Genomic DNA, 23422 nt, shown 5'->3' on the forward strand with positions numbered 1-23422 from the left:
TTCATGTGGGAAGTTAACCTAAGGTGTTTCCATTAGGTTTGCGCTAAGTACTTTCGTGTAACATTGAATTGTATACTAGTTGCATAGTCAAAGCATTGCATGCACTGAGAAGACAACTTTTTTGTCTTGCTGTGCACAGGCATGAAACAACTTACAAACCACACAAAATCATGTGGGAAGTTAACCTAAGGTGTTTCCATTAGGTTTGCAGTAAGTGCTTTGGTGTAAAATTGTAATGTGTACAATTAGTATTGTCAAAGCATTGTATGCACTGTGATAACAACTTTTTTGTCTTGATGTGTAGATGCACGAAACAACTTTGAAAGTACTCATAATCATGTGGGAAGTTAACCTAAGGTGTCTCCATGAGGTTTGCAGTAAGTATTTTGGTGTAAAATTGAATTGTCTACTATTCGCTTTGCCAGAGCATTGTAAGCACTGAGAAGAAAACTTTTTTGTCTTGCTGGGCAGAGGCATGAAACAACTTACAAGCCACTTAGAATCATGTGGGAAGTTAACTTAAAATGTTTCCATCAGGTTTACACTCTGCACTTTAGTGGAAATTTGAAATGTAAGCTACGTTAATGTCAGAACATTGCATGCACTGAGAAATCCACTTCTTTGTCTTTATGTGCAGACCCATGAAACAACTTTCAGACATCTCAGAATCATGTGGGAAGTTAACCTAAGGTGTTTCCATTAGGTTTGCAGTAAGTACTTTCGTGTAAAATTGTAATGTATACTGTTAGTTTTCTCAAAGCATTGTATGCAGTGTGATAAAAATTGTTTGTCTTGATGTGTAGAGGCACGAAACAACTTTGAAACTACTCATAATCATGTGGGAAGTTAACCTAAGGTGTTTCCATTAGGTTTGCAGTAAGTACTTTGGTGTAAAATTGAATTGTATACTATTCGCAGTGTCAATGCATTATATTCACTGAGTAGACAACTTTTTTGTCTTGCTGTGCAGAGGCATGAAACAACTTACAAACCACACAGAATCATGTGGGAAGTTAACCTAAGGTGTTTCCATTGGGTTTGCCGTAAGTACTTTGGTGTAAAATTGAATTGTATACTATTCGCATTGTCAAAGCATTGTATGCACTGAGAAGACAACTTTGTTGTCTTGCTGTGCAGAGGCATGAAACAAGTTACAAACCACACAGAATCATGAGGGAAGTTAACTTAAAATGTTTCCATCAGGTTTGCACTCTGCACTTTAGTGGAAAATTGAAATGTATACTACTTCAATGTCAGTACATTGTATGCACTAAATCCGCTTTTTTGTCTTTATGTGCAGACCCATGAAACAACTTTCAAACATCTCAGAATCATGTGGGAAATTAACCTAACGTGTTTCCATTAGGTTTGCAGTAAGTGCTTTGGTGTAAAGTTGAAATGTATACTATTAGTATTGTCAAAGCATTGTATGCACTGTGATAGCAACTTTTTTGTCTTGATGTGTAGAGGCATGAAACAACTTTCAAGCTACTCAGAATCATGTGGGAAGTTAACCAAAGGTGTTTTCGTTAGGGTTGCCATCAGGACTTTTGAGTACAATTGAAAAGTATACTACTTTTATGTGAAAGCATTGTAAGCACTGAGATAACAACTTTTTTGTCCTGATGTGTAGAGGCACGAAACAACTTTGAAACTACTCATAATCATGTGGGAAGTTAACCTAAGGTGCTTCCATCAGGTTTGCAGTAAATACTTTGGTGTAAAATTGAATTGTCTACTATTCGCATTGTCAAAGCATTGTATGCACTGAGAAGACAACTTTTTTGACTTGCTGTGCAGAGGCATGAAACAACTTACAAACCACACAGAATCATGTGGGAAGTTAACTTAAAATGTTTCCATCAGGTTTCCACTCTGCACTTTTGTGGAAAATTGAAATATATAACACTTTAATGTCAGAACATTGTATGCCCTGAGATAACAACTTTTTTGCCTTGATGTGTGGAGGCAGGAAACAACTTTCAAGCTACTCATAATCATGTGGGAGGTTAACCTAAGTTGTTTCCATTAGGTTTGCAGTAAGTAGTTTGGTGTAAAATTGAATTGTATACTATTTGCATTGTCAATGCATTGTATGCACTGAGAAGACAACTTTTTTGTCTTGCTGTGCAGAGGCATGAAACAACTTACAAACCACACAGGAAGTTAACTTAAAATGTTTCCATCAGGTTTGCACTCTGCACTTTGGTGGAAAATTGAAATGTATACTACTTTAATGTCTGAAGATTGTATGCCCTGAGATAACAACTTTTTTGTCTTGATGTGTAGAGTCATGACACAATTTTCAATCTACTTATATTCATGTGGGAAGTTAACCTAAGGTGTTTCCATTAGGTTTGCGCTAAGTACTTTCGTGTAACATTGAATTGTATACTAGTTGCATAGTCAAAGCATTGCATGCACTGAGAAGACAACTTTTTTGTCTTGCTGTGCACAGGCATGAAACAACTTACAAACCACACAAAATCATATGGGAAGTTAACCTAAGGTGTTTCCATTAGGTTTGCAGTAAGTGCTTTGGTGTAAAATTGTAATGTGTACAATTAGTATAGTCAAAGCATTGTATGCACTGTGATAACAACTTTTTTGTCTTGATGTGTAGAGGCACGAAACAAGTTACAAACCACACAGAATCATGAGGGAAGTTAACTTAAAATGTTTCCATCAGGTTTGCACTCTGCACTTTAGTGGAAAATTGAAATGTATACTACTTCAATGTCAGTACATTGTATGCACTAAATCCACTTTTTTGTCTTTATGTGCAGACCCATGAAACAACTTTCAAACATCTCAGAATCATGTGGGAAATTAACCTAACGTGTTTCCATTAGGTTTGCAGTAAGTGCTTTGGTGTAAAGTTGAAATGTATACTATTAGTATTGTCAAAGCATTGTATGCACTGTGATAGCAACTTTTTTGTCTTGATGTGTAGAGGCATGAAACAACTTTCAAGCTACTCAGAATCATGTGGGAAGTTAACCAAAGGTGTTTTTGTTAGGGTTGCCGTCAGGACTTTTGAGTACAATTGAAAAGTATACTACTTTTATGTGAAAGCATTGTAAGCACTGAGATAACAACTTTTTTGTCCTGATGTGTAGAGGCACGAAACAACTTTGAAACTACTCATAATCATGTGGGAAGTTAACCTAAGGTGTCTCCATCAGGTTTGCAGTAAATACTTTGGTGTAAAATTGAATTGTCTACTATTCGCATTGTCAAAGCATTGTATGCACTGAGAAGACAACTTTTTTGACTTGCTGTGCAGAGGCATGAAACAACTTACAAACCACACAGAATCATGTGGGAAGTTAACTTAAAATGTTTCCATCAGGTTTCCACTCTGCACTTTTGTGGAAAATTGAAATGTATAACACTTTAATGTCAGAACATTGTATGCCCTGAGATAACAACTTTTTTGCCTTGATGTGTGGAGGCAGGAAACAACTTTCAATGTACTCATAATCATGTGGGAAGTTAACCTAAGTTGTTTCCATTAGGTTTGCAGTAAGTAGTTTGGTGTAAAATTGAATTGTATACTATTTGCATTGTCAATGCATTGTATGCACTGAGAATACAACTTTTTTGTCTTGCTGTGCAGAGGCATGAAACAACTTACAAACCACACAGGAAGTTAACTTAAAATGTTTCCATCAGGTTTGCACTCTGCACTTTGGTGGAAAATTGAAATGTATACTACTTTAATGTCTGAAGATTGTATGCCCTGAGATAACAACTTTTTTATCTTGATGTGTAGAGTCATGACACAATTTTCAATCTACTTATATTCATGTGGGAAGTTAACCTAAGGTGTTTCCATTAGGTTTGCGCTAAGTACTTTCGTGTAACATTGAATTGTATACTAGTTGCATAGTCAAAGCATTGCATGCACTGAGAAGACAACTTTTTTGTCTTGCTGTGCACAGGCATGAAACAACTTACAAACCACACAAAATCATGTGGGAAGTTAACCTAAGGTGTTTCCATTAGGTTTGCAGTAAGTGCTTTGGTGTAAAATTGTAATGTGTACAATTAGTATAGTCAAAGCATTGTATGCACTGTGATAACAACTTTTTTGTCTTGATGTGTAGATGCACGAAACAACTTTGAAAGTACTCATAATCATGTGGGAAGTTAACCTAAGGTGTCTCCATGAGGTTTGCAGTAAGTATTTTGGTGTAAAATTGAATTGTATACTATTCGCATTGTCAAAGCATTGTAAGCACTGAGAAGAAAACTTTTTTGTCTTGCTGTGCAGAGGCATGAAACAACTTACAAGCCACTTAGAATCATGTGGGAAGTTAACTTAAAATGTTTCCATCAGGTTTACACTCTGCACTTTAGTGGAAATTTGAAATGTATGCTACGTTAATGTCAGAACATTGCATGCACTGAGAAATCCACTTTTTTGTCTTTATGTGCAGACCCATGAAACAACTTTCAGACATCTCAGAATCATGTGGGAAGTTAACCTAAGGTGTTTCCATTAGGTTTGCAGTAAGTACTTTCGTGTAAAATTGTAATGTATACTATTAGTTTTCTCAAAGCATTGTATGCAGTGTGATAAAAATTTTTTGTCTTGATGTGTAGAGGCACGAAACAACTTTGAAACTACTCATAATCATGTGGGAAGTTAACCTAAGGTGTTTCCATTAGGTTTGCAGTAAGTACTTTGGTGTAAAATTGAATTGTATACTATTCGCAGTGTCAATGCATTGTATGCACTGAGAAGACAACTTTGTTGTCTTGCTGTGCAGAGGCATGAAACAACTTACAAACCACACAGAATCATGAGGGAAGTTAACTTAAAATGTTTCCATCAGGTTTGCACTCTGCACTTTAGTGGAAAATTGAAATGTATACTACTTCAATGTCAGTACATTGTATGCACTAAATCCACTTTTTTGTCTTTATGTGCAGACCCATGAAACAACTTTCAAACATCTCAGAATCATGTGGGAAATTAACCTAACGTGTTTCCATTAGGTTTGCAGTAAGTGCTTTGGTGTAAAGTTGAAATGTATACTATTAGTATTGTCAAAGCATTGTATGCACTGTGATAGCAACTTTTTTGTCTTGATGTGTAGAGGCATGAAACAACTTTCAAGCTACTCAGAATCATGTGGGAAGTTAACCAAAGGTGTTTTCGTTAGGGTTGCCGTCAGGACTTTTGAGTACAATTGAAAGGTATAATACTTTTATGTGAAAGCATTGTAAGCACTGAGATAACAACTTTTTTGTCTTGATGTGTAGAGGCACGAACCAACTTTGAAACTACTCATAATCATGTGGGAAGTTAACCTAAGGTGTTTCCATTAGGTTTGCAGTAAGTACTTTCGTGTAAAATTGAATCGTATACTATTTGCATAGTCAAAGCATTTAATGCACTGAGAAGACAACTTTTTTGTCTTGCTGTGCAGAGGCATGAAAAACAACTTACAAACCACACAGAATCATGTGGGAAGTTAACTTAACATGTTTTCATCAGGTTTACACTCTGCACTTTAGTGGAAATTTGAAATGTATGCTACTTTAATGTCAGAACATTGCATGCACTGAGAAATCCACTTTTTTGTTTTTATGTGCAGACCCATGAAACAACTTTCAGACATCTCAGAATCATGTGGGAAGTCAACCTAAGGTGTTTCCATTAGGTTTGCAGTAAGTGCTTTGGTGTAAAATTGTAATGTATACTATTAGTTTTGTCAAAGCATTGTATGCACTGTGATAAAAACTTTTTTGTCTTGATGTGCAGAGGTACGAAACAACTTTGAAACTACTCATAATCATGTGGGAAGTTAACCTAAGGTGTTTCCGTTAGGTTTGCAGTAAGTACTTTGGTTTAAAATTGAATTGTATACTATTCGCTTTGTATGCACTGAGAAGACAACTTTTTTGTCTTCCTGTGCAAAGGCGTGAAACCACTTACAAAGCATACAGAATCATGTGGGAACGTAACTTAAAATGTTTCCATCAAGTTTGCACTCTGCCGTTTGGTGGAAAATTGAAATGTATGGTACTTCAATGTCAGAAAATTGTATGCACTGTGATAACAACTTTTTTGTCTTGATGTGTAGAGGCACGAAACAACTTTGAAACTACTCATAAACATGTGGGAGTGACCCTAAGGTGTTTCCATTAGGTTTGCAGTAAGTACTTTGGTGTAAAATTGAATTGTATACTATTCTCATTGTCAAAGCATTGTAAGCTCTGAGAAGAAAACTTTTTTGTCTTGCTGTGCAGAGGCATGAAACAACTTACAAACCACACAAAATCATGTGGGAAGTTAACCTAACGTGTTTCCATTAGGTTTGCAGTAAGTGCTTTGGTGTAAAATTGTAATGTATACAATTAGTATTGTCAAAGCATTGTATGCACTGTGATAACAACTTTTTTGCTTGATGTGTAGAGGCACGAAACAACTTTGAAACTACTCATAATCATGTGGGACTTTAACCTAAGGTGTTTCCATGAGGTTTGCAGTAAGTATTTTGGTGTAAAATTGAATTGTCTACTATTCGCTTTGCCAGAGCATTGTAAGCACTGAGAAGAAAACTTTTTTGTCTTGCTGTGCAGAGGCATGAAACAACTTACAAGCCACTTAGAATCATGTGGGAAGTTAACTTAAAATGTTTCCATCAGGTTTACACTCTGCACTTTAGTGGAAATTTGAAATGTATGCTACGTTAATGTCAGAACATTGCATGCACTGAGAAATCCACTTTTTTGTCTTTATGTGCAGACCCATGAAACAACTTTCAGACATCTCAGAATCATGTGGGAAGTTAACCTAAGGTGTTTCCATTAGGTTTGCAGTAAGTACTTTCGTGTAAAATTGTAATGTATACTATTAGTTTTCTCAAAGCATTGTATGCAGTGTGATAAAAATTTTTTGTCTTGATGTGTAGAGGCACGAAACAACTTTGAAACTACTCATAATCATGTGGGAAGTTAACCTAAGGTGTTTCCATTAGGTTTGCAGTAAGTACTTTGGTGTAAAATTGAATTGTATACTATTCGCAGTGTCAATGCATTGTATTCACTGAGTAGACAACTTTTTTGTCTTGCTGTGCAGAGGCATGAAACAACTTACAAACCACACAGAATCATGTGGAAAGTTAACCTAAGGTGTTTCCATTGGGTTTGCCGTAAGTACTTTGGTGTAAAATTGAATTGTATACTATTCGCATTGTCAAAGCATTGTATGCACTGAGAAGACAACTTTGTTGTCTTGCTGTGCAGAGGCATGAAACAACTTACAAACCACACAGAATCATGAGGGAAGTTAACTTAAAATGTTTCCATCAGGTTTGCACTCTGCACTTTAGTGGAAATTTGAAATGTAAGCTACGTTAATGTCAGAACATTGCATGCACTGAGAAATCCACTTCTTTGTCTTTATGTGCAGACCCATGAAACAACTTTCAGACATCTCAGAATCATGTGGGAAGTTAACCTAAGGTGTTTCCATTAGGTTTGCAGTAAGTACTTTCGTGTAAAATTGTAATGTATACTGTTAGTTTTCTCAAAGCATTGTATGCAGTGTGATAAAAATTGTTTGTCTTGATGTGTAGAGGCACGAAACAACTTTGAAACTACTCATAATCATGTGGGAAGTTAACCTAAGGTGTTTCCATTAGGTTTGCAGTAAGTACTTTGGTGTAAAATTGAATTGTATACTATTCGCAGTGTCAATGCATTATATTCACTGAGTAGACAACTTTTTTGTCTTGCTGTGCAGAGGCATGAAACAACTTACAAACCACACAGAATCATGTGGGAAGTTAACCTAAGGTGTTTCCATTGGGTTTGCCGTAAGTACTTTGGTGTAAAATTGAATTGTATACTATTCGCATTGTCAAAGCATTGTATGCACTGAGAAGACAACTTTGTTGTCTTGCTGTGCAGAGGCATGAAACAAGTTACAAACCACACAGAATCATGAGGGAAGTTAACTTAAAATGTTTCCATCAGGTTTGCACTCTGCACTTTAGTGGAAAATTGAAATGTATACTACTTCAATGTCAGTACATTGTATGCACTAAATCCGCTTTTTTGTCTTTATGTGCAGACCCATGAAACAACTTTCAAACATCTCAGAATCATGTGGGAAATTAACCTAACGTGTTTCCATTAGGTTTGCAGTAAGTGCTTTGGTGTAAAGTTGAAATGTATACTATTAGTATTGTCAAAGCATTGTATGCACTGTGATAGCAACTTTTTTGTCTTGATGTGTAGAGGCATGAAACAACTTTCAAGCTACTCAGAATCATGTGGGAAGTTAACCAAAGGTGTTTTCGTTAGGGTTGCCATCAGGACTTTTGAGTACAATTGAAAAGTATACTACTTTTATGTGAAAGCATTGTAAGCACTGAGATAACAACTTTTTTGTCCTGATGTGTAGAGGCACGAAACAACTTTGAAACTACTCATAATCATGTGGGAAGTTAACCTAAGGTGCTTCCATCAGGTTTGCAGTAAATACTTTGGTGTAAAATTGAATTGTCTACTATTCGCATTGTCAAAGCATTGTATGCACTGAGAAGACAACTTTTTTGACTTGCTGTGCAGAGGCATGAAACAACTTACAAACCACACAGAATCATGTGGGAAGTTAACTTAAAATGTTTCCATCAGGTTTCCACTCTGCACTTTTGTGGAAAATTGAAATATATAACACTTTAATGTCAGAACATTGTATGCCCTGAGATAACAACTTTTTTGCCTTGATGTGTGGAGGCAGGAAACAACTTTCAAGCTACTCATAATCATGTGGGAGGTTAACCTAAGTTGTTTCCATTAGGTTTGCAGTAAGTAGTTTGGTGTAAAATTGAATTGTATACTATTTGCATTGTCAATGCATTGTATGCACTGAGAAGACAACTTTTTTGTCTTGCTGTGCAGAGGCATGAAACAACTTACAAACCACACAGGAAGTTAACTTAAAATGTTTCCATCAGGTTTGCACTCTGCACTTTGGTGGAAAATTGAAATGTATACTACTTTAATGTCTGAAGATTGTATGCCCTGAGATAACAACTTTTTTGTCTTGATGTGTAGAGTCATGGCACAATTTTCAATCTACTTATATTCATGTGGGAAGTTAACCTAAGGTGTTTCCATTAGGTTTGCGCTAAGTACTTTCGTGTAACATTGAATTGTATACTAGTTGCATAGTCAAAGCATTGCATGCACTGAGAAGACAACTTTTTTGTCTTGCTGTGCACAGGCATGAAACAACTTACAAACCACACAAAATCATATGGGAAGTTAACCTAAGGTGTTTCCATTAGGTTTGCAGTAAGTGCTTTGGTGTAAAATTGTAATGTGTACAATTAGTATAGTCAAAGCATTGTATGCACTGTGATAACAACTTTTTTGTCTTGATGTGTAGAGGCACGAAACAACTTTGAAACTACTCATAATCATGTGGGAAGTTAACCTAAGGTGTTTCCATTAGGTTTGCAGTAAGTACTTCCGTGTAAAATTGTAATGTATACTGTTAGTTTTCTCAAAGCATTGTATGCAGTGTGATAAAAATTGTTTGTCTTGATGTGTAGAGGCACGAAACAACTTTGAAACTACTCATAATCATGTGGGAAGTTAACCTAAGGTGTTTCCATTAGGTTTGCAGTAAGTACTTTGGTGTAAAATTGAATTGTATACTATTCGCAGTGTCAATGCAATGTATTCACTGAGTAGACAACTTTTTTGTCTTGCTGTGCAGAGGCATGAAACAACTTACAAACCACACAGAATCATGTGGGAAGTTAACCTAAGGTGTTTCCATTGGGTTTGCCGTAAGTACTTTGGTGTAAAATTGAATTGTATACTATTCGCATTGTCAAAGCATTGTATGCACTGAGAAGACAACTTTGTTGTCTTGCTGTGCAGAGGCATGAAACAAGTTACAAACCACACAGAATCATGAGGGAAGTTAACTTAAAATGTTTCCATCAGGTTTGCACTCTGCACTTTAGTGGAAAATTGAAATGTATACTACTTCAATGTCAGTACATTGTATGCACTAAATCCACTTTTTTGTCTTTATGTGCAGACCCATGAAACAACTTTCAAACATCTCAGAATCATGTGGGAAATTAACCTAACGTGTTTCCATTAGGTTTGCAGTAAGTGCTTTGGTGTAAAGTTGAAATGTATACTATTAGTATTGTCAAAGCATTGTATGCACTGTGATAGCAACTTTTTTGTCTTGATGTGTAGAGGCATGAAACAACTTTCAAGCTACTCAGAATCATGTGGGAAGTTAACCAAAGGTGTTTTTGTTAGGGTTGCCGTCAGGACTTTTGAGTACAATTGAAAAGTATACTACTTTTATGTGAAAGCATTGTAAGCACTGAGATAACAACTTTTTTGTCCTGATGTGTAGAGGCACGAAACAACTTTGAAACTACTCATAATCATGTGGGAAGTTAACCTAAGGTGTCTCCATCAGGTTTGCAGTAAATACTTTGGTGTAAAATTGAATTGTCTACTATTCGCATTGTCAAAGCATTGTATGCACTGAGAAGACAACTTTTTTGACTTGCTGTGCAGAGGCATGAAACAACTTACAAACCACACAGAATCATGTGGGAAGTTAACTTAAAATGTTTCCATCAGGTTTCCACTCTGCACTTTTGTGGAAAATTGAAATGTATAACACTTTAATGTCAGAACATTGTATGCCCTGAGATAACAACTTTTTTGCCTTGATGTGTGGAGGCAGGAAACAACTTTCAATGTACTCATAATCATGTGGGAAGTTAACCTAAGTTGTTTCCATTAGGTTTGCAGTAAGTAGTTTGGTGTAAAATTGAATTGTATACTATTTGCATTGTCAATGCATTGTATGCACTGAGAATACAACTTTTTTGTCTTGCTGTGCAGAGGCATGAAACAACTTACAAACCACACAGGAAGTTAACTTAAAATGTTTCCATCAGGTTTGCACTCTGCACTTTGGTGGAAAATTGAAATGTATACTACTTTAATGTCTGAAGATTGTATGCCCTGAGATAACAACTTTTTTGTCTTGATGTGTAGAGTCATGACACAATTTTCAATCTACTTGTATTCATGTGGGAAGTTAACCTAAGGTGTTTCCATTAGGTTTGCGCTAAGTACTTTCGTGTAACATTGAATTGTATACTAGTTGCATAGTCAAAGCATTGCATGCACTGAGAAGACAACTTTTTTGTCTTGCTGTGCACAGGCATGAAACAACTTACAAACCACACAAAATCATGTGGGAAGTTAACCTAAGGTGTTTCCATTAGGTTTGCAGTAAGTGCTTTGGTGTAAAATTGTAATGTGTACAATTAGTATAGTCAAAGCATTGTATGCACTGTGATAACAACTTTTTTGTCTTGATGTGTAGATGCACGAAACAACTTTGAAAGTACTCATAATCATGTGGGAAGTTAACCTAAGGTGTCTCCATGAGGTTTGCAGTAAGTATTTTGGTGTAAAATTGAATTGTATACTATTCGCATTGTCAAAGCATTGTAAGCACTGAGAAGAAAACTTTTTTGTCTTGCTGTGCAGAGGCATGAAACAACTTACAAGCCACTTAGAATCATGTGGGAAGTTAACTTAAAATGTTTCCATCAGGTTTACACTCTGCACTTTAGTGGACATTTGAAATGTATGCTACGTTAATGTCAGAACATTGCATGCACTGAGAAATCCACTTTTTTGTCTTTATGTGCAGACCCATGAAACAACTTTCAGACATCTCAGAATCATGTGGGAAGTTAACCTAAGGTGTTTCCATTAGGTTTGCAGTAAGTACTTTCGTGTAAAATTGTAATGTATACTATTAGTTTTCTCAAAGCATTGTATGCAGTGTGATAAAAATTTTTTGTCTTGATGTGTAGAGGCACGAAACAACTTTGAAACTACTCATAATCATGTGGGAAGTTAACCTAAGGTGTTTCCATTAGGTTTGCAGTAAGTACTTTGGTGTAAAATTGAATTGTATACTATTCGCAGTGTCAATGCATTGTATGCACTGAGAAGACAACTTTGTTGTCTTGCTGTGCAGAGGCATGAAACAACTTACAAACCACACAGAATCATGAGGGAAGTTAACTTAAAATGTTTCCATCAGGTTTGCACTCTGCACTTTAGTGGAAAATTGAAATGTATACTACTTCAATGTCAGTACATTGTATGCACTAAATCCACTTTTTTGTCTTTATGTGCAGACCCATGAAACAACTTTCAAACATCTCAGAATCATGTGGGAAATTAACCTAACGTGTTTCCATTAGGTTTGCAGTAAGTGCTTTGGTGTAAAGTTGAAATGTATACTATTAGTATTGTCAAAGCATTGTATGCACTGTGATAGCAACTTTTTTGTCTTGATGTGTAGAGGCATGAAACAACTTTCAAGCTACTCAGAATCATGTGGGAAGTTAACCAAAGGTGTTTTCGTTAGGGTTGCCGTCAGGACTTTTGAGTACAATTGAAAGGTATAATACTTTTATGTGAAAGCATTGTAAGCACTGAGATAACAACTTTTTTGTCTTGATGTGTAGAGGCACGAACCAACTTTGAAACTACTCATAATCATGTGGGAAGTTAACCTAAGGTGTTTCCATTAGGTTTGCAGTAAGTACTTTCGTGTAAAATTGAATCGTATACTATTTGCATAGTCAAAGCATTTAATGCACTGAGAAGACAACTTTTTTGTCTTGCTGTGCAGAGGCATGAAAAACAACTTACAAACCACACAGAATCATGTGGGAAGTTAACTTAACATGTTTTCATCAGGTTTACACTCTGCACTTTAGTGGAAATTTGAAATGTATGCTACTTTAATGTCAGAACATTGCATGCACTGAGAAATCCACTTTTTTGTTTTTATGTGCAGACCCATGAAACAACTTTCAGACATCTCAGAATCATGTGGGAAGTCAACCTAAGGTGTTTCCATTAGGTTTGCAGTAAGTGCTTTGGTGTAAAATTGTAATGTATACTATTAGTTTTGTCAAAGCATTGTATGCACTGTGATAAAAACTTTTTTGTCTTGATGTGCAGAGGTACGAAACAACTTTGAAACTACTCATAATCATGTGGGAAGTTAACCTAAGGTGTTTCCGTTAGGTTTGCAGTAAGTACTTTGGTTTAAAATTGAATTGTATACTATTCGCTTTGTATGCACTGAGAAGACAACTTTTTTGTCTTCCTGTGCAAAGGCGTGAAACCACTTACAAAGCATACAGAATCATGTGGGAAGGTAACTTAAAATGTTTCCATCAAGTTTGCACTCTGCCGTTTGGTGGAAAATTGAAATGTATGGTACTTCAATGTCAGAAAATTGTATGCACTGTGATAACAACTTTTTTGTCTTGATGTGTAGAGGCACGAAACAACTTTGAAACTACTCATAAACATGTGGGAGTGACCCTAAGGTGTTTCCATTAGGTTTGCAGTAAGTACTTTGGTGTAAAATTGAATTGTATACTATTCGCATTGTCAAAGCATTGTAAGCACTGAGAAGAAAACTTTTTTGTCTTGCTGTGCAGAGGCATGAAACAACTTACAAACCACACAAAATCATGTGGGAAGTTAACCTAACGTGTTTCCATTAGGTTTGCAGTAAGTGCTTTGGTGTAAAATTGTAATGTATACAATTAGTATTGTCAAAGCATTGTATGCACTGTGATAACAACTTTTTTGCTTGATGTGTAGAGGCACGAAACAACTTTGAAACTACTCATAATCATGTGGGACTTTAACCTAAGGTGTTTCCATGAGGTTTGCAGTAAGTATTTTGGTGTAAAATTGAATTGTCTACTATTCGCTTTGCCAGAGCATTGTAAGCACTGAGAAGAAAACTTTTTTGTCTTGCTGTGCAGAGGCATGAAACAACTTACAAGCCACTTAGAATCATGTGGGAAGTTAACTTAAAATGTTTCCATCAGGTTTACACTCTGCACTTTAGTGGAAATTTGAAATGTATGCTACGTTAATGTCAGAACATTGCATGCACTGAGAAATCCACTTTTTTGTCTTTATGTGCAGACCCATGAAACAACTTTCAGACATCTCAGAATCATGTGGGAAGTTAACCTAAGGTGTTTCCATTAGGTTTGCAGTAAGTACTTTCGTGTAAAATTGTAATGTATACTATTAGTTTTCTCAAAGCATTGTATGCAGTGTGATAAAAATTTTTTGTCTTGATGTGTAGAGGCACGAAACAACTTTGAAACTACTCATAATCATGTGGGAAGTTAACCTAAGGTGTTTCCATTAGGTTTGCAGTAAGTACTTTGGTGTAAAATTGAATTGTATACTATTCGCAGTGTCAATGCATTGTATTCACTGAGTAGACAACTTTTTTGTCTTGCTGTGCAGAGGCATGAAACAACTTACAAACCACACAGAATCATGTGGAAAGTTAACCTAAGGTGTTTCCATTGGGTTTGCCGTAAGTACTTTGGTGTAAAATTGAATTGTATACTATTCGCATTGTCAAAGCATTGTATGCACTGAGAAGACAACTTTGTTGTCTTGCTGTGCAGAGGCATGAAACAACTTACAAACCACACAGAATCATGAGGGAAGTTAACTTAAAATGTTTCCATCAGGTTTGCACTCTGCACTTTAGTGGAAAATTGAAATGTATACTACTTCAATGTCAGTACATTGTATGCACTAAATCCACTTTTTTGTCTTTATGTGCAGACCCATGAAACAACTTTCAAACATCTCAGAATCATGTGGGAAATTAACCTAACGTGTTTCCATTAGGTTTGCAGTAAGTGCTTTGGTGTAAAGTTGAAATGTATACTATTAGTATTGTCAAAGCATTGTATGCACTGTGATAGCAACTTTTTTGTCTTGATGTGTAGAGGCATGAAACAACTTTCAAGCTACTCAGAATCATGTGGGAAGTTAACCAAAGGTGTTTTCGTTAGGGTTGCCGTCAGGACTTTTGAGTACAATTGAAAGGTATAATACTTTTATGTGAAAGCATTGTAAGCACTGAGATAACAACTTTTTTGTCTTGATGTGTAGAGGCACGAACCAACTTTGAAACTACTCATAATCATGTGGGAAGTTAACCTAAGGTGTTTCCATTAGGTTTGCAGTAAGTACTTTCGTGTAAAATTGAATCGTATACTATTTGCATAGTCAAAGCATTTAATGCACTGAGAAGACAACTTTTTTGTCTTGCTGTGCAGAGGCATGAAAAACAACTTACAAACCACACAGAATCATGTGGGAAGTTAACTTAACATGTTTTCATCAGGTTTACACTCTGCACTTTAGTGGAAATTTGAAATGTATGCTACTTTAATGTCAGAACATTGCATGCACTGAGAAATCCACTTTTTTGTTTTTATGTGCAGACGCATGAAACAACTTTCAGACATCTCAGAATCATGTGGGAAGTCAACCTAAGGTGTTTCCATTCGGTTTGCAGTAAGTGCTTTGGTGTAAAATTGTAATGTATACTATTAGTTTTGTCAAAGCATTGTATGCACTGTGATAAAAACTTTTTTGTCTTGATGTGCAGAGGTACGAAACAACTTTGAAACTACTCATAATCATGTGGGAAGTTAACCTAAGGTGTTTCCGTTAGGTTTGCAGTAAGTACTTTGGTTTAAAATTGAATTGTATACTATTCGCTTTGTATGCACTGAGAAGACAACTTTTTTGTCTTCCTGTGCAAAGACGTGAAACCACTTACAAACCATACAGAATCATGTGGGAAGGTAACTTAAAATGTTTCCATCAAGTTTGCACTCTGCCGTTTGGTGGAAAATTGAAATGTATGGTACTTCAATGTCAGAAAATTGTATGCACTGTGATAACAACTTTTTTGTCTTGATGTGTAGAGGCACGAAACAACTTTGAAACTACTCATAAACATGTGGGAGTTAACCTAAGGTGTTTCCATTAGGTTTGCAGTAAGTACTTTGGTGTAAAATTGAATTGTATACTATTCGCAGTGTCAATGCATTGTATTCACTGAGTAGACATTATGAATAGCTGTGATGCATCATGCCCAAATAATCTCCATGCCTTTTATGCACACTTGGAAAAGAAAAATTACACCTGCTCTGAAAACCTGTATTAACCCACTGGCAGGAGTATTCAAGGTCATCTCCATCTCTCACTGCTGCAGTCAGAAGTTGCAACCTGCTTCAAAAGGGCTTCAATCATACCAGTGCCCAAGAAGATACAATAGGGTGATTTAAGAGACTCCTGGATAGGTACATGGAGCTTAGGAAAACAGAGGGCCATGGATAACCCGAGGTAATTTCTAAAGTAAGTACATGTTTGGCATAGCATGGTGGGTTGAAGGGCCTGCATTGTGCTGTAGGTTTTCTATGTTCTGTGTTCTATGTTCTATGTTTCTATGTTCTACGTTCTGTGTTCAATGTTCTATGTGCTATGTTCTAAGAACAGGGTGAGCTTCCTCAATGACTATCACCCTCTGACATTCACATCTGTTGTGATGAAGTGCTTTGAGAAGTTGGTCATGGCCGAATCAACTCCTGCCTAAGCAAGGAGCTGAATATGCTGCAATTTTCTATCACCACACTAGGTCTACAGCAAATACATTCTTACTGGCTCTCCATTTGGTCTTGGGTCACTCGGACAATAGCAGGCTTCTGTTTATTGATAATAGCTCAGCATTCAGCACAATCATATCCCTGGTTCTAATCAATATGCTCCAAAACCTGGATGTTTGGACCTCCCTTTGCAACTGGATTCTTGACCTCCTCACTGGTAGGCCGCAGCCAGTGCAGATCAGAAATATCTTCTCCTCCTCACTGGTAATGATTTACCTCAAGGATGCAAACCTAGCCAACTCCTGTTTCCTCTACACTCACAACTGTGCGGCTAGGCACAGCTCAAATGCCATCTATAAATTTGACAATAGCATAACTATTGTTGGCAGAATTTCAAATGCTGAGAATGAAGTGTACAAGAGCAAGATAGATCAGTTGGTTGAGTAGTATTGCAACAACAACCTTGCATTCAGTGTTAGTAAGACCAAGGAATTGATTGTGGACTTCAGGAAGAGGAAGTTGAGAGACCACACTTGGGTCCTCATGGAAGGATCAGCAGTGGAAAGGTTGAGCAGGTTCAAGTTCCTGGGTGTCAACATTTCTGAAGATCTATCCCAGGTCCAACATAGTGATGCAATTACAAATAACAACAGGTATATTTCACTTGGAGTTTGAGGAGAGTTGGTATGTCATCAAAGACTCTAGCAAATTTCTACAGATGTACTGTGCAGAGCATTCTATTAACACAAGAGATCCTGTAGGTGCTGGCAATCCAGAGCAACACACACAAAATGCAAGAGGAATTCAACAGGTTAGCATCATTTATGGAAAAATCCATGTTTTGGCCAAGATCCTTCATCAGGATTGGAAAGGAAGGGGGAATAACAAGGCGGGGGGGAGGAGAATGAAGACAAGCTAGAAGATGATTGGTGAAGCCAGGTAGGTGGGGATGGGGATGATGTAAGAAGCTGTGAGGTGATAGTTAGAAAAGGCAAAGAGCTGGATAAAAAGAATCTGATTGAAGAGAAGAGTGGACCATGGGAGAAAGGAAAGGAGGAGGGGCACCAGGAGTAGGTGATAGACAGGTGAGGAGAGGTAAGAGGCCAGAGTGGGGAATAGAAATGAACAGAAGTTGGAAAAATCAATGTTTATGCCATCAGGTTGAAGGCTACCCAGACGGAATATAAGGTGATGCTCCTCCAACCTGAGAGTGGCCTCATAATAGCAGAAGTGGACTGACATAGCGAAATGAGAATAGGGATTTGAATTAAAATGGTCGGGCACCAGGAAATGCCACTTTTTGCAGATGGAGCTCAAGTGCTCAATAATATGGTCACCCAATTTATGTTGGGTTTCACCAATGTAGAAGAGGCTGTATTAGGATCACTGGATACAGTGGACAACCTCAACAGATTCATAGGTGAAGTGTTGCCTCAATTGGAAGGACTGTTTGGGAGGTGAATGGACAGGTATACCATTTCTGCCACTCGCAGGGATATGTGCAAAGAGGAGGATTATTGGTGAGAGATAAATGGACAAGGGAATCTTGGGAGGAGGGATCCCTGAAGAAAGGAAGTAAAGATGTGGTTGGTGGTAGGGTCCCGTGAAAGATGGTGGAAGTACAGAGAATATTGTGTTAGATGCAGAGACTCGTGTGCTGGTAGATGAGGACAAGAGCAACTGTATCCCTGTTAAGATGGCATGAAGATGAGGTGAGTGCCGATATATGGAAAATGGTGGAGATGCAGGTGAAGCCAACATCAATGGTAGAGGAAGGGAAACCCTGTTCTTTGAAGAAGGTGGACATCTCTGATATCCTAAAAAGGGAAGCCTCCTCCAAGGAAGAGATGCAGATGAATGTACAGATAAACCGAGAAAAGGGACTGACATTCTTACAGGAGGATGGGAAGAGGTATAGTCAAGGTAGCCATGGGAATCAGTAGGTTTATAAAAGATATGGGTAGTTTGTCTCCAGAGATAGAGACAGAGAGATTGTGAAAGGGGAGAGAGGTATCAGAAATGGACCATGTGAATTAAGGGCAGGGTGGAAGTTGCAGGCAAAGTTGATGAAATTGGTGTGTGAAATTGGCATGGGTGTATGAAGCAGCACCAGTGCAGTCATCCATATAGCACTGAAAGAGTTGGGTAGTATTATCAGGGAAGGTTAGGAAGATGGACTGTTCCACGAAGCCATCTAAAAGGCAGGCATAGCTGGGGCCCATGTGGATACGCATGGTTACCACCTGAATTTGCAGAAAGTGGGAGCTGAAAGAACAATTTTTGAATGTCAGTTCTGGCAGACAGAGAAGGGTGGTAGTGGAGAGGAACTGATTGAGTCTGTTGTCAAGAAAGAAACAGGGAACTTTTCCATGGTGTATAGAATTGTATAGGAACTGAACATCTATGGTGAAAGTAAGGCAGTCAGGGCAAGGGAATTGAAAGTTACTGAGGAGACTGAGAGCACGTGAAGTGTCCCAGATGTAGGTGGCAAGGGACTGAACGAAAGAGAATAGAATATTGAGATATGCGGCCAGAAGTTCAGTGGGGGAGAAACAATGGGCCGACCTGGACAGTAAGGTTTGTAGATCTTGGGTAGGAGACATGGACAAGCTGTGCAGGGTAAGGGAGCTATGAAGTCAGTGGCAGTGGATGGTAGATCTCTGGAGTTGATTGTGTTGGAGACAATTTTCTGATGGTGAAAAGTGGGCTGCTTTCCAAGGGATAAGTAAGAAAAGGTGTCTGAGAGTTGCCACCTGGCCTCAGCAAGGTAGAGGGAGAGGTCAGTCCGTCACACTACAATGGCATTCCCTTTTCTGCGGGTTTGGTGGTGAGATTGGGACTGGTGCAGAGAGAGTGGAGGGAGTGCTTTAAACTAATATGGCAGGGGCATGGGAACCGGTATGATAGAGTTGAGGATGAGCCAGCATTACAAGTAGATGATACACGAATGTAAGGAAGGAAAAGCCAATGATTGGGTACGAATGCAGACAGAACAAAGAGTTAAATTGTACCACAGAGGCAAAATTCGGAAGGACGAAGGATGCAAGACTGAAGGTTTTGTTTTAAAATGCATGTAGTATTCGGAATAAGGTGGATGAACCCGTGACACAATTAGAGATTGGTTGTTATGACATTATGGGCATCACTGAGTTGTGATTGAAAGAAGGCCATAGTTGGAAGCTTAACATCAAAGGATATACTTTGTATTGAAAGGACAGGCAGGAAGGCATAGGTGGTTGTGTGGCTCTGTTGGTAAGAGATGGAACTACATCTCTAGAAAGAGGTGACATAGGTCAGAGAATGTTGAATCTTTATAGGTGGAGTTAAAATACTGCAAGAGTGAAAAACCATTATGGAATCATGTATAGGCCTCCAAATAATAGCCAAGATGTGGGGTTCAGAACGCAAAGGGAACTGGAAAAGGCATGTAATAACAGTAACGTCACAATTGTAATGGGGGACTTCAAAATGCAAGGGGATTGGGAAAAGCAGGTTGGTGTTGGATCACAAGAGGGGAAATGTGTTGAGTGCCCACGAGATGGCTTTTTAGAGCAGCTTGTGCACGAGCCTACTCGGGAAAGGTTATTCCCAAGGTGTTGTGTAATAACCCAGATCTTATTAAGGAGATTAATGTAAAGGAACCCTTAGGAGACAGTGATCATAATATGATTGAAAGGACTAGATAGGATGGATGTGGAGAGGATGTTTCCTATGGTGGGGTATCCAGAACTAGAGACCTCGCAGACTTCGGGCACACTGCTCATGCCTTCCACAGTGAAGACTCATGCAAAATACCCATTAAGTTCATCTGCCATTTCTCTGTCTCCCATTACTACATCACCAGCATCATTTTCCAGTGGTTCAATATCAACTCTCACCTCCCTTTCCCTCTTTATATAACTGAACTTTAAGTATCCTCCTTTATATTATTGGCTAGTCTGCCCTCATAGTTCTTCTTTTCCCTTCTTATTGCTTTTTTAGTTGCCTTTTGTTGGATTTTAAAAGCTTCCTAATCATACAACTTTCCACACACTTAAAACACCTCAATCAGTCCCAGCCCGTGTATCGGTCATTAAAATGAACATCTTACCCTGCATTAATTTTATCAGCTCAATGACCCCACTTGCACCTCCAGCAGGATGTTGGGAAAAACTGGACTCCTTACTCTGATGCTATGTTTGGAATGGTAATCGACCCAATATAAAGTGGTCAGCTCTACAATTCAAAAAGTCGGATAGGGGATTGGCATGTCCAAATTTTAAATTGTATCACTGGGCATTTGTTTTAAAAAGTCTTAGCTATTGGATGGAGGAGGATAAAGTTTCATCATGGAAAAATATAGAACAAGAGCTAATAGCACCAATAAAGTTGAAGGGCCTTCTCCTTGTGGGTATGTCTACCAAAAAATGTGATTTGTATTACGGCCCAATTTTAACCCATATGCTACAAGTGTTTAGAGCAGCAGAAAAATTCCTGAAATTTAAAAGCGTATGGTGCAATTATCTCCAAAATGGAACAATAATCATTTTCTATCTTGGGGGAAACCATTCCCTAACAGAACTTGGGAGGATAAAGGTATTACTACTCTTCAAGATATTAATGGGACAAGTACTATCCTTAGCCTTCAAGAACTGATATCTCAATATAATATAATATAATATAAACACTCTCTTTTCTTCTACTTTAGAGTAAGATCAGCTTGTAAAGCCTACGGCATTCCCTGGGGGTCAGATTTAAAGGACCATCCCACTTTAAGTTGGATACAGAGTGGTCCAGGACAGATAGTGCCATATATCTATGATAAATTAAACTCCCAGAAATATATGCCCACATCAGGAATGAAAGCCTGGGATAGGGACATATCTGAATTGGGACAAGACTTAGTCTGGGATGCAATTTGGGATAATGCTGCCAGTGTTTTGAAAAGCCCAAATCATTGGTATATACACTTGAAATTTTGTCATAGAGCATATTTAACACTGAGAATTAGACATCAAATGGGACTGGTTCCTGACCCTTATTGCTCATTTTGCCCCCACAGAACCATTGGCTCTTTTATACATGTTGTATGGGAATGTCCAGGGGTTTTTGGTTTGCGGGGGAAGGTGATCAGTACTCTTACAGAACCAACGGGGGTACAATTACCAATGGACCCCACTGTACATCTTCTAAATGATGACTCCCACCTTTCCCTTATGGAAAAAACACGCAAAGTCTGGCTGGCAGGCCTGACTGCAGCTAAGAAGATTGTAGTCCAGCATTGGAAACCTCCCCATGATATTTCAAATACTCACTGGCTTCAGAGCTTTTTGGACATTTCTTACCTGGAACTTGCATCAGCAAGAGTAAATGATGCACGACCAAACATAATTTTAATGTGGACAAATTTTGATATCTAACTTAAAAGATCTTTTGTTAAAATAGGAATGCTTTGTCTGTGTATGCACTACTATCCAGTTGGTTAGTGGAGGGGAGAGGGATGGGTGGGAGAGAGGGGTGGAGGGGGGATGGTAGTGAGGTTGGGGGGTGGCTGGGTTAAAGTCAAAATGTAATTGGCAATTCGTTGTATTGAATATCATTTGTTGGTGTTGCAATAAAATTTAGTAATTAAAAAAAACCTCATTAACTCAATCAAATTCATGAGACCCATTTTCCATGAACAAAGTCATGTTGATTATTCCGAATCAGTCCCTGTCTTTCAGACAGATAGATCCAATCAGTCAGAATCTCACCCAGTAACTTCTCCATAATGGATATTAGGCTCACGAGCTGGTGTTTCCCGGACTGTTCTTGCAGCTTTCCCTAAATAAAGGCACAACATTTGTTACAGTCCCATCTTCCAGTACCTCAGCCATGGTGAATGGAGGTACAATCATCTCTGCCATTGCTCAAGCAGTTTGTTCCTTTGCTTTACACAACATCCGTGGGAAAATTTTTCAAGATGGTGCCGGTATCTGGTGATTCTGTGTGTGCTCTCCCGAGCAAACTGCCCTCCACACTATCCTACATCTAAGAAACCCTTCTAAACCTCCGATCTGCTACATCTAGCAAGATCAACAACACCCTGACAAAGCTACTGACCCAGCTGGAGATCACCACGCCAGAATTGCTTCTTGAACTCCGGACCGCACCTGGACCCGACCAGCGAGACCTGGTCCGAGGCCCACCACATTCCCGGACACCGCACCTGGACCTGACCAGCAAGATCTGGTCCGAGGCCCACCATGTTCCCGGACACCCGTGGTCTGCTACCGTGCCGGAGAGCTTGGAGACATGGCCCATTCCGACCAGCACCTCTCTGGAGAAGATGACCACACAGAAGTGATGTCAGAGACATCAAGGTGCCCCAAGGTTCCCCGTAATGACCACCATACAGCCCTGTTGGTGGCCATCCACAGCTGCCAGAAGTGAGGCCTCCACTGTCGGCCTCGGAAATTGAGCCCGAGGCTTGGCTGGAGCGGAGGCCTCCGCAACCTTGACTCAGCTCATGGACTTATTCAGCCAGGAGCCTGGCCCTCCCGGATTAAGTGTCGGCTTTGGGGCCCGACCCATTCGACAGCCCGGGCCCCTGGTGGCTGGAAGTTGCAATGGAGCCTCCCCGTCACTCGGCCCGACCCGGAGCGCCCAACGACGCGACCCACTGACTGATCCCCGCAGGACGCGTCCACCAACCTCAAAGAGCTGACAACAACACACTGCATCAATGGAAACCTGGAAAGATGCACTATTTACCGAGAAAGCGTGGGAAAAGAGCTGGGCTGCTGGTCAGATTGAAGTTGAGAGGCTTCAGGGTCCCTATGCCCACCATCCTACTAGCTAATGTGCAAGCCATAGAGAACAAGGTGGATGATCTTAAAGGGAGACTCACCTAC

This window comes from Mobula birostris, chromosome 1 (assembly GCF_030028105.1).
Source record: "Mobula birostris isolate sMobBir1 chromosome 1, sMobBir1.hap1, whole genome shotgun sequence".
Classification (NCBI taxonomy): domain Eukaryota; kingdom Metazoa; phylum Chordata; class Chondrichthyes; order Myliobatiformes; family Myliobatidae; genus Mobula; species Mobula birostris.